This window comes from Neophocaena asiaeorientalis, unplaced genomic scaffold (assembly GCF_003031525.2).
Source record: "Neophocaena asiaeorientalis asiaeorientalis breed wild unplaced genomic scaffold, Neophocaena_asiaeorientalis_V1.1 scaffold582, whole genome shotgun sequence".
NCBI classification, from domain to species: Eukaryota; Metazoa; Chordata; class Mammalia; order Artiodactyla; family Phocoenidae; genus Neophocaena; species Neophocaena asiaeorientalis.
This window is the reverse complement of record NW_020172996.1, coordinates 1,392,660-1,405,002: the sequence shown is the minus strand read 5'-3', so window position 1 is coordinate 1,405,002 and position 12,343 is coordinate 1,392,660. Positions and strand designations below refer to the sequence as shown.

Sequence of the window (12,343 nt, the reverse complement as noted above, 5' to 3'; positions counted from 1 at the left end):
ACCCTGGTCTGAGTCCAAGGTCACACCCTAAACTGGCCGTTTGCAGATATGATAGGCAATTTAGAAAACCCCCAAAAACCAACTTTGAAACCCCTCAGACCCAAGAAGTACTTAGGGAAACTGCAGCTCCAAGCTGAAACAGCACTCACAACTCTAGCAACTATTAGTACATAAATGCAATGCCATTCGCTATCCTGGCGATTCCACTTCTGAACTCGAACTGACAGACCTATGTGCCCATGAGCACAGAGACACAGTTCACAAGGGTGTTCACAGAAGCACTGCTTACAACAGTGAAGAACAGGGACAGGCAGGAGAATGCTCGAGCAGATTCAATGGCAGAGACCACTGACTGCTACGCAGCAGACGTGAAAATAAAAACGGTACGCATTTTCCACGCTATAAAAACTAATCAGAATAAAAGCAAACCAGAAAAGGAGGGGGAAAAATATTTTGCAACATAGATGACAGTTAATAGGTCTTAGAAAGCAGTGAGAAAAAAGTAAGTGGCTCCTCATGAAAATAAAGAACATTAATACACAGTTCATAAAATTAGTGATAGGAGCCAGTATCTGTATCAGAAATCAAAGAAATGTAAAATATTATGGTGAACACTTTTTACGCTTACAAATGGGCAACTATTTCAAAATAAAAATCAGTGTTGGTGGGAAGCTGGCTGGTACAAGTGTGAATCCTATTTCTGGATATCATTTTGGCATATATCTAAAAAACATTAAAAATGCCTATTCCTTTTGAAACAGCAAGTCTCCACTTAAGGACAAAGACAGTCAAGTAGATAAAAATATAAGTTAAAAAAAAAAAAGCTACAAAGTCAGCTGCCCACCACCACTAAGTCCTTGTATGTACATCTACTCTCAAATATGTTGCAGGAGTGATGTTAGGTGACATAACGTCACCCAAGGAGCACATCCGGGAACGTGCTATTATGCAATGGCGGCCCTAACACAGGGCAGATCGCTGCACATCAACCAGAGGCAAAGCAGGGAAAGGAAGCACTGGTCAACGTTCTCCTACAGGCTTACCTGACTGCAGGTGGCCCCTCAGGAGGAGCCGAGTGACCCAGCCTTCAGCCCCGACTCACCCTGTCCTCCGCTGGCAGCCCAAAGGGCACCCAGGAGTGAGGCCAGGTGCTGAGTTAGCACCTGCCAGGGCCCCATACTCACCTCACCCTTTGGAAGACCCAGGTGAACTCCTCCTGTGACAGCGACTCTGGCCAATCGAAAGCATAACTGCTCTTCCCACTTCGCCCCCACTTCCCCAGTCCAGCTCCTGCCTCCATGGCAACAGCCATGCCTACCACTGAAGAGGACAGAAGATACGTGTCGGGGGTGGCTGAGAGGAAGAAAGCATCAGGGAAGAGTCATCCACGGGCTTGCCTGGCATGACCTAAGGCAGTGTTGAGGCTGAGGGGGATGCCTGTCCAAGGACGGCCCAGAAAGGCCATCACAGAATCAAGACGTGCTGGGGGATGCACAGCCCAACAGAGAAAGGGAGCACCTGTACTTATGCCAGGCCTCAAAGTCCCTGAGGCAAGGACTACATCGCCTTTCTCATCACTGTATTGTTACCTTCACAGGAATGGCACGTAGAGGGTGTTCAACAAACTGTGTTTGGGTTTTTTTCTACTTAGATGCAAAAACATTTAAATCCAATCTAGAAAAGTCTAAATAGTAGCCCTTGACCATGAAAGGTTATTCCAGGAATACAAGGATGATATCCCAGTAAGGTAGGCTGTTATATAAGGGATTAGAGGGGGAAGGGGATTCCATGAGCACTGTTGCACATGACAGAGCATCTGCAGACTTCAACCTTTCCTTGTACGTCCCTAGCAAAGAGTAAGACTAGGAGACCATCTAAACACAATGAAGACTTATCTCAAGTGCAAGCAAGCATTAAACACTAAAGGTAGGGAAGCCCTCCACCATACCCACCATTCAGCACTATTCTGGAAGTCTTAGCTAATGCAACTGATAAAAAAGAAGTGAAAGGTATAAATGTGGAAAAAGCATTATTTTGAATTCAAAAACCTTGGCAGTTAATACAGCAAGAAAAAAAATTCCAGGAATAGCAAAATAAATAAATTCTCATTAATAAATTCAGTGAAGTATTTGCAACTCCAAATAAAATTTTTTTAGTGTACAGAAGGACACAGAGCAGGTCCTAAATAAATGAAGACATGTTTTTGCACAGGACCATGAAAATTGTTGTCAATCCTCCCTTGAATATAAGTTAAAATCCAAAAAAATGTGGGAGTTTTGACAAACTGAGAATCCAGTTTCTCCAAAAGACTACATGTACAGAAACATCAAGACAATTCTGAACAAGAAGGTATGTGTGCAGCAAGGGTGGGGGATTGTCTGTAAAGTGACCCAAACATATAAGAACATAAAGTATTCTTTCCAACACAAGGATGGGGGTGCAATGATAAATACACTGATGGAACAAAATACACTCCAGAATCTGACTCGTGTGAAAGTATATACACATGTGGGAATTTAGTTTATAGTAAAGAAAGACTTTTAAATCAAGAAAAGCATTAACTGTTTAAATACGAACTAGGAACTTCCTTAGGAGTAAATGATAAAGGGTCTTTTTAAGGAAAGTGGCAAGAAAAATCAGCCAACACTTCCATTTCTGACCAGCTATTTGAGTATGGATTTCTAAGAAGGTTGGAGCAGGCCTCTGTCTGACATTAGGAAAGACCAATAACATCAGTGCCGGTGTCTGGCCTCTCCTCCAAGAAATTCGGTATTTCATCTTTAGAAGGCAAAGGCCACTAAGGCCAATGACAAACATACTTTGTTTTCAGAAAAGTAAATCATTGCCTTCAAAAGACAGCATTCCTCCAAAATTTCATCATGCAAGAAGAAATGAAAACAGATAGAATCTTTAAGAAAATGTCATGTAACATTAAGTCATGTTGCCAAGAAACTTTGTAGCTTTATTTTCTGATTACAAACATAGAAGACAGTACAACATTCAAACATTACAGATTATCCAACGTAGAAACTGCAAGCCACATCCAGTGATCACATTTGTTCCTATACTAAACCTTTTAAAGTCTGTACATATAACATCTTGTTTTTACCAAAATGAGATCATACCAGGAGTTCTGTGTGTATTTTTAAACCTAGTAATTTTTTTTTTTTTTTTTTTTTTTTGCGGTACGTGGGCCTCTCAGTGTTGTGGCCTCTCCCGTTGCGGAGCACAGGCTCCAGACGTGCAGGCTCAGCGGCCATGGCTCATGAGCCCAGCCGCTCCGCGGCACGTGGGATCTTCCCGGATTGGGGCACGAACCCATGTGCCCTGCATCAGCAGGCGGACTCTCAACCACTGCGCCACCAGGGAAGCCCTAAACCCAGTAATTTTTGATAGACATCTTTCCAACCAGTACATATAGATTTGTATCATTTTTTCTAAAGGCCACATAGTCTTCCATTCTATGGATATACCAGTTTATCTACACTTGATGGAAATGACCAACGTAAAAAAGGTCCAAAGCATTAAATGAAAATACAAGGGCATAAAATTATACAGCATATGTGGCATTCTTACCGCAAATATACTCATTTATATGTACACAGAAAACAATGAGGATGTCCACACAATGGAATAAAATGATGGAGATGTATTTATACAGAAATTATTGTAGATGTTGTTAAATAGCTGCACAGTATTACGTTCACACACACAGACACATGCATATGACGGAGACTGTAAACGTGATGGGCACGTGATACGAGCTCGCCAGATGGCACACCACGCACTCCCCCACGACCAAATATTACTGCCTAACACCCCACATACTTCACTCTGGTAGCCTGAGTTTGAAGTGTTAGTGAATTGGGCATGATCTCATTTACGTAAAAAAAACCCAAAAAACAAAAAACTACATAGGTACTTAAACGTATGGAAGTACATACAAAACCAAACTGGAAGAAAACTTCCATAAAAACTTGTATGAAGACCATGCGTAAAGCAGGGAAAATCGAAAAAATAAATGATTAATAAAAGATACTTCATTTTGCATTTCAACTTAGAATGTTATTTTAAGTTCACCATCAGAAAAAAATACCTGAATATAAATTTGGAAGTTCAGCTGCTGTCTGTTTGTCCTCTCCTCTGCGCCAGTCACTGCGCATCAGCACCCCCTCCCCTGCGTGGCTCCCCCTCCCTCTGACCACCCACAGTGCTCCAGTGGAGTCCTCCACTCCCCACACACCCTTTGGGCCAGAACACCACTGCTGGGGCGCCACACCTAGAGCCTGACCTCACTGCCAGCTGTCCTCTCGGTCTCACTGTTCACACTCAATTCTGGCCACGTGGCAAACCCATCAGCTTTGTTTCCAGGCCTGGAGGTGGGCTCTCACACACCCTAGTTACTGAAGCTCCCACATCTCCCTCCGCACTCTCTCTGCAGCAGGAGTCCCAGCGTGAGTCAAGTAGTACCCAAGGGCAGGATTTTAAAAGCCAAAGGTCTGACCACATTCAGAGGATGGGGGCGAAGATGGGGACACTCAGGGACCCAGCCTGACTCTGGTCGTAGGGGCCAAGGGAGGCCACTAACTCGAAGGAGAGGAGACAAACAAGGACAGCTGGTCAGAAAAAGGTCTTACCCTCCACACCGGGCAGAGGGGCTTACGGGGTTCCAGCTGTTCTTCACCCTCCAAAGACCTGTTCTTAAATACACGGGACATCTAAGCATGAAATGTGTGTGTCGTAAGCACTGTATGCAGAGTTAGTTTCGGGCAAGAGCTAGACCCCAACCACAGGGCAGTGGTCCTGCCTGATGGACAAGTGTTGCCACTGTGGTCCATGTGGAGGTGTTTATGCCATTCTCTGAGTATTTTACAGCCCTTTACTTCTATTTCATAAAAATGCATAGAAAACAAAAGCACTGTCTCACAATTAATTCATCTGAGACAAAGATGGAAGTCATCAGGCACCCCTGCCACAAGTCGGGGGGTCTTTGGCCTCAATCAAAGGATCAGTGGGTCAAGTGTTCAACTGAACTGGAAGGAACTCAACTAGTGTTGGCTGGAAATGTGGCCGGATGTGTAAGGAGAGGTAAAGAAATTCTGTGGCCCCCTGTGTGACCTCAGGTTCCCCACATCCCACCACGAGTGAGAGAAGCTCATGGTCTCTTCTCCAAGCCCGTCTCTACTTACTTAATTTGGTGCCGCATCATGGTACACCTAGATTCAGCCCCTCTCTCATTCTACCTACCTCATTAAAGGGGGCTGGAATTGAGAACTTTAAAGTCACGAACCGAGGAAGTTACTTTCTTCGCTTCTCAGGGACAGCAGGGTGTGCGGTCTCTTCTCTGCTCTTGTTTGCTCCTTTCTCCTGCCTCTTTCTGCAAACCAACATTCTCTCCTTCAGCACCACGTGGAGGAAAGTGCTGTCCCAGCCTGGACCCGCCTCACCTCCCAGCTCTAGCAGCTGGGCTAGCCCGTGCCTCTGCTCACACCCACTCCGACATTATGAGTGCACACTACAGCTCGATGCCTTCTAGGGTGTGGTTCTCAAGACTGGGGTGACTGGGAGAAATGCACCAGCCTTTCCGGGGTGGGTATTTAGGAGGTTTGTGGCTCCCCAGGAAACAGCCATCCAGGAAGCACGCCAGGAGCTGTACTTTGAGAACCACTGCTCTAAGCTGATGCGTCCAGTGTGGTCCAGTCAACCATGAACAGGTACATGTGGACAACAGAGGCTGTTTGGGTAACAATTTCACAGGGGAATGTGAGCATGGAGTAAACAACCACTGCCCCTACCATACCAGCCACGACTCCACCCTCTGGACTCTCAGGTGGCTCCTCGCAGATAATCGCCACGTCGCCCTGGGCTTACCTCCATCATATAAACTGAGCACTTACCACTCTGCAGCAAAAGTTCCTTATCGTTGTCCATTCTGGAGGAATTTCCCCAAAAATTTCAAAAAAGAGGAGACAGTAACTTAAGAGTTTAGTTTTATGGTCAGCCCCCAAATGATTCAAGAAAAAGAGTTACTTTAAAGAGATAAAACCTCTTCTGTGCCAGTAGGACATATCTGACCAATTTTTACATCAGTAACTGGCTGATCAGATTTTTTTTTTTTAAAAAAGGGTGAGGGCATGAAAAGGCAGACCACAAAGCATGGTTCATTTAACCATCTATAGGAGAGAGCACGCTACTCTGGTCAGACCTAATGTGAATGGAGACTGGGGAGAGCGGGGGCTGCAGACAAGGGGCCTCTGGTGTCCTGGTGACCCTAGCAAGAGCTTCACTGCAACCAGATGGTATCCCCAGGTGACCTTACAGGCCAGCGCTACCAAAGCTTTTCCACATCCTCTCACTCTGATTCCATACTCACCAAGCGAGCTCTCACTATGGCTTCCTTTCCCATGTAGGTCTGCCGACAGGGAGAGAATGTGCTGATCATGCGTACTTTTGAATATCTGGGTTCCTGTGGTAGTGCTCTCCCACCATGAATCGATTACCAAGATTGAGAAAACAGGAACGTCGTATTTGGTCACACTATTTTCCAACATAAACCAATAATTCATTATGGCTTAGCTTCGTTAACATGGATCTACTGATGTAAGATGAGTCCTCAGGTGAAGTAGGGCCTCTGAGTCTCCAAAGGCTTGAGTGCCAGACACTGGACTGCTGTCTGAAGCATTCACCAAGGCCAGAAAAAACCAACCCACCCCCGGTGGCTCACTGGGACAGCATGTTAATCTTTCCCTGGGTGGTAATATGCCATCAGCATGGCCACCAATCTTGGTAAGCATGTTTTCTTACTCTCCACTTAACTGGAGTTCTCATTCAACAGACACTGAGACCAGGGATTATGTCACTCACTTCCGGAGACCCAAAGTCCAGCACGATCACGTCCCAGATCAGGCACAGTATCAATGCTTGCTGACAGAATGAGCAATATTTGGCTATTTTGCTCACTTCCCCCCATGATAAGATTCACTGAGTATGGTCTGAATCAGTCAGCAAACCATGAACAAAGAGTACAAGACCTACTGAGTCCCCTTCTTCAGTACCTCTCTCAGATCCATCCAATTCACTTATCCCTCTTCTGTGACCCTAACCCAAGCCACCATCTCTCACCCAGATGCGAAGTGGTCTTCCTGGACCCACTGTTTCTACCCTCCCCTTCTGAACCCTGCAACCAGATGATATTTTTAAAACACAGATCTGATTATCATGGTGCTGCCATGGCTTCCCATGGTGCTTCAGATCAAGCCCAATTACCTACCACGGATTGCAAAGCCTTTCACAGTGCAGCTCCACTTTACCTTTTTCTCATCTCAAACACCATTCTTTTCTTTCCTTTGTTCTAGGCTTCTAGTCTAGGCTAGATCCTGGACTCCCAGCTCCCTTAAGACTGCTCTTCTCACGACACACTACCATCCACCACGCTTCAGGGCTCAGCCTTAATGTCCCTCACTTTCTCAGGGAGACCCTACATGGCCTCTCCCAGATTAAGTTAACTGCCTGAAGTGAACCTTCTCTTTCAAAGGCATGAATCACAGAATTATTTTTTCAATGTCTTTCATTACCCAAAAGACTATGAGCTCCAGGAAAACACTTCCTTTTCCACTTGGGGCCATGTCTGATAGATGAATCAATGAATTTCTCATGTTTCTTTATTCACCCAATAAGAAAGAAAGGGCAGGCCTGAAGGAGTAGCTGAATGTTGCGAAGACCAAGGAGAATTTGGTGAACACGTGACCCACCAGAAGAGCCTGTGCATTCTCAGAGAGCACACAGGGTGCTCGTGTGGCCGTACGGAACACGTGTACAGTAGGAAAGTGTCAGGTTGAGGAAGGATGTGCTCACTCCAAGGATGGGTGTGGCACTGCGAGGAGGGAATTCAGCTCACCTGGACACCGCCACCTAGCGTTTGGACCTAGTCCCTCTTCCTCTTGCAAGTCGTCTCGGAGAAGGGTAGAGCTGGGGAAGGAAAAGAAAATGTGAGCCACCGAACTTACTTCCCAATTACTGAATTTCCAGGCTGGAAATGACCCCACACAGCTGCATCTTTGCCTCCTACAGTGGTAGAGGTAAAATGATACCAAGAAGAACAGCTTTTCCTCCCAGGGTGGAAGGGCCATCGGCATTGCTCCCTGGGGTGTATGTTGTACCCTGGCTATAATCATAGCTTTTTTCCAGTGAGGGTATGTCAATCGTGTGCAAGCCAATCTCTGAGTGTCTTAGAAACTTCTCTAATAAGCAGAGCAAAACAGTAAAGACTTGGGATTGAGAAATCCTATTTAAGACCCCAATCTCCCACTTATTAGCTATGCTGCACTGGCCATCCCTCTAAAGGCAAGGGACACACTGCAGGTACAAATTGGAGGGAAAAAACGGCTAAGAAGGTAGTATTATTTACTGCTAATTACATGCCTCATACAGTGCTTTTTAGCACCTTACTTTTAGCATCTCTGTTAATTCCCACCACAACATTATTTTCTACTCATTTCACACACAAAAAAGCAGAGGCTCAGAGAACTCAACCTCAGAACTCATGGCAATTACAGATCAACTAACGTCTTTTTGGAAAACAGTAATCTACAGACATTTTTCATGTAAACCTTGTGGAATAATGATATAGGCACCCCTTAGAAAGGTGAGTAAAACTCCAGTTCTGCCATGCGATAGCTAGTGATGCAATGCCAGAAATTTTACTGTGCTGTACACCTAAGTAGCATGAAAGACTAGCTTATATTACAATCTTAATGCTATTATCATCAACATTACCAGTAGATAATGGTATCATTACTGAACCTTACACAATAGTTGAGGTTGTCAACATGATCCCCGTGGACGACACTACATGTTTCAAGCCCCACTGTGCCTCAGAGCATGCGTTCAATCAATCAGAGGCCCCGAGGGGGATGCACCTTCAGGACTATGGCTCTGGTTTATGTTAACGCTATCAGTCATGGGCAGATATATAACTAGGTCCGCCCACAAACAAGGAATCCAGGGCTGCTCCCTCTCGCCCCGCCCCTCCCAGCCCCGCCCCACCTGCCAGCCTCTCCTCCGTCCCATCATTTCTCATACCACGCCTCCCTCATAACCCTCCGTGCCCCGCATTCTCCAGGCTGTCTACGGGATTGAGGCCTTTTCCTTCACGTCACCTCCCACCGCCCTCAGAGCCTGCCACCCTCTCCTCCGCCTTCTCACTTAGATCCCCCTTTCCCCAAATCTATTAAAATTCCCACTTTCCTACGTGACCCCCGGCCATGCGCAGTTGAAACCCGTCCCACAGTCCCAGGGACAAGGCTCTGCACGCCCTCCAGGGAACACGACGCCGTCGCGCGGCCGCCAAGATGTGCCGCAGCGGCAAGCAGCGGTCCACCTGGAGCCTGCGCAGCGAAGACGGCAGGGTGAGTTCCATCTCCCAGGACGCTATACACAGCCCGCCCCACCGTCCTACTGGCTGTCAATATGGCGCATGCGCAGAAAGCAAGGGCCGCAGGGCTCCACAGCCCCGTCCTCGGACCCGCCCCCTGTAGCCGGCCCAGTGTCAGTCAAGATGGCGCCTGCGCAGTAGACCTCGGCTGCCACCTGTCGGCTGGCAGAGCACTAGGTGGGCAAGGGTCTGCAGCCCCTCCCTCGGGCTGCCCCTGCAGTACCACCGTCACTCAAGATGGCGCCTGCACAGTAAGCTTCAGCTACCACCCCTAGGCCAAAGTACACAGCGCTAGATGGGAAATGGTCTGCAGTCCCCTGTTAGTCATACAAAGCATAAAAGCCCCTCCCTTGGGCCCACCCCAGCAGACAACACCGCTGTCATTCAAGACAGCGCCTCCACAGTAAGCCTTGCTCGCCACCTGTCAGTCAACAAACAGCACTAGAGTGGACAAGGCTCTGCAGCCCTCCCTCGGTCCGCCCCCTGCAGCCCCACAGTAGTTCAAGATGGCGCCTGCGCAGTAAGCCTTGGCGCCACCTGACGGCCAACAAACAGTGCTAGAGTGGGCAGGGCTCTGCAGCCCCTCCCCTGGCCCGCCCCCTGAAGCTCCGCCCTCATTCATAACAGTGCCTGCGCAATAAGCCTCGGTGCCACCTGCCGGCCAACAAGCACTGGATCAGAGTGGGCGGGGCTCTGCAGCACTGTCAGTCCCCAAAGACGGCCCGTGGCCCCACCCCCTCAGCCCAGTAGACAGGGCACCTGCGAAACACGGCTGGGCGGCACCCCCCGCCCCAGCCCTCCCCCCCCAGCCAAAAGATCTAGCCAGAAACATCCCAAGGTGAAAGCAGTCCAGGAAGGCAACGACAGGGGAAGGGGTGATGCCCTGCAACCCCCAGACCAACCAAGGAGAAACAGCGGGCACAATGATAGCCCGTAGCCCTGTCCCTCAGGACAGACAGCTCTCCAGCAACAACAGTGTCGGCAAACCGTGGGCCACATGGACCCTGCCGATAAAACAGCCCCCCAGTCACTAGCCGTCGCCCAATCTCAAGTCAGACCTCAAAACCTACGCTAGTCAGGGTGGCACGTCGCGGCAAGCGTCCGCGGCAAGCATCAGCAGTCAGGCCCGTGACCAGCAAAGAAGGTGTGAGGTAGCAGGACCCCCACAGCCTTCAATCACAGCAAAGAACACAGGGCACCGCTACCCTCAGCCCCGCCCCTGCGGCCACCCAGCCAAGACCAGGCCGCGCATGCGCAGCGAGCCTCAGCCGCCCCCATCAAAGATGGCGCTGAGGTAGGCGGGGCTTGACCAGTCGATCTCTTTTGAGACCTGCAGTCAAGACCGCCCTTGGCCCCACCCCAGCCCGCACCAACCAATCAGGACAGCGCCTGCGCAGCCACTCTTATCTGACACATCAAAAGTGACGCCAAGGTGGGCGGGCCCGCAGTCTGTCACCGCCCAGAGAAAAACATTCTGCAGCACGACTGCCCTCAGCCCCGCCCCTTAGCTCCTCCTGCCGCCACTGCGGCAAGCAAGCCCCGCCCCCAAAGACCGGCAAGGATGCAGGGGCGGCCGGAGCGGACCTGGCCAATCTGGGACCCCGTGGGATGGGGTGTCCTCTGCAGCCCCCCGACCAAGCTGAGGAAACGGGAGGGCGGGGCGCAGGGCGGGGGCGCGCTGAACCTTCCCGCGCTCGTTAGGGATGGCCCGCCACTTCTCCGGCACCCACCCCAGCGGACTGCGGTGACAGGAGCCCGCGGCCTTCCCGCCCCCTACCCAGGACGGCCAGCCATCCCTGTCCTCCACTATGCCCAGGAAAGGTGGCACGGGAGCCCCCACCGCAGACTCCGGCCGGCAGCGCAAGATGGCGCCGCTGCGGCAAGCGCGGCAGCCCCGGCCCGCTGACCAGGGTCCCGAGCCTGCGGCATCCCATCCCCGCGCACCGTCCAGACGCGGACGTGCGGGCCGAGGCGGCCGGACTCACCTCGCCACACCGCACCTCAAGGCACCGCCCCGCCCCTGGCCGAAAGTCAGCCACGGCGCAGCCCGTGCACAGTCTACTGCCCCCACACGGCCCAGGGCACCCGGCAGCGCCACCAGCCCATGGTGGACATGTCCACTCTTCCGCTCCGACCTCGTCCTCCCGCGGCTCCCGGCGTCTGCACTGAGCCCCGGCCCGCGACTCCTTGTCAGGCTCTCTGCAGAGGCGGGGCCCCGGCGCGGGCAAATCAGAGGCAGCGCTACGCGCCCTGGGCCCCCTCGCCACGCCCCCAAGCCCTGCCAATCAGGCCGCAGTTGCCGTGGCGACGGCTTGGCGCGAAGGCAGTAGGCTGACGTCAACGAAGCCAATGCTAGGGGCCCTGAGGAAGGGTCTGGAAAAGGGGGAGGGGGAGTGAGTGTGCGACCCCCAAACAAAGAAGGGGGGTGACGCAGAGAAAGGCCCGCTAGCAACTCCCAAACGCAAAACCTCTGAAGAAAAAGAAAAAAAAAAAAAAAAACATACATTTGTCTAAGAAAATGAAAATCCGGCGGACAAAAATACGTATGTTGAAGTTAAAGACAAACGAGAAAGTGGGAGACGAGACTTTTCCGCCTGGGACACATGAAAGACACGGGGCTAACTTCCCTAATAAACGAAGACCTCTTGGAAACCGATACGGTAAAGACCAAACTAAGCCAGAAAATTGGGCAAAAAGGGAAGAAACTGGCAATTCACAGGAAAATACAAATGGCTGACAGACCTACAGGACAAAACTCACGACCTGACTCCCAAAGAAACGTAAAACCGAGAGCCCGGACCAGCGCGGTTTAGCGGAGGCTCTCCTGAGGCGGCCTCGCGCGTCGCCGCCTGGGACAGGCTGGGTCAGTCCCACCCGTGGCCACCCGGACCGTCGGCCGTGCAGGGCACA

At 50.2% G+C, this 12,343-nt stretch overlaps 1 protein-coding gene across 8 annotated transcripts in view; it reads right to left on the bottom strand.

The window, feature by feature from the left end:
- The window catches only part of PEG3 (paternally expressed 3), a 30,681-nt gene extending 19,108 nt beyond the window's left edge, over positions 1-11,573 (bottom strand). For all 8 annotated transcript variants that reach the window (XM_024742342.1, XM_024742345.1, XM_024742348.1 and 5 more), the window contains exons 1-2: positions 11,419-11,573; positions 7,898-7,968 (exon numbers count right to left, since the gene is read on the bottom strand). The gene's annotated coding sequence lies outside the window, so the exon portion shown is untranslated. The remainder of the gene's footprint in view (positions 1-7,897; positions 7,969-11,418) is intronic.
- Positions 11,574-12,343: the final 770 nt, after the last annotated feature.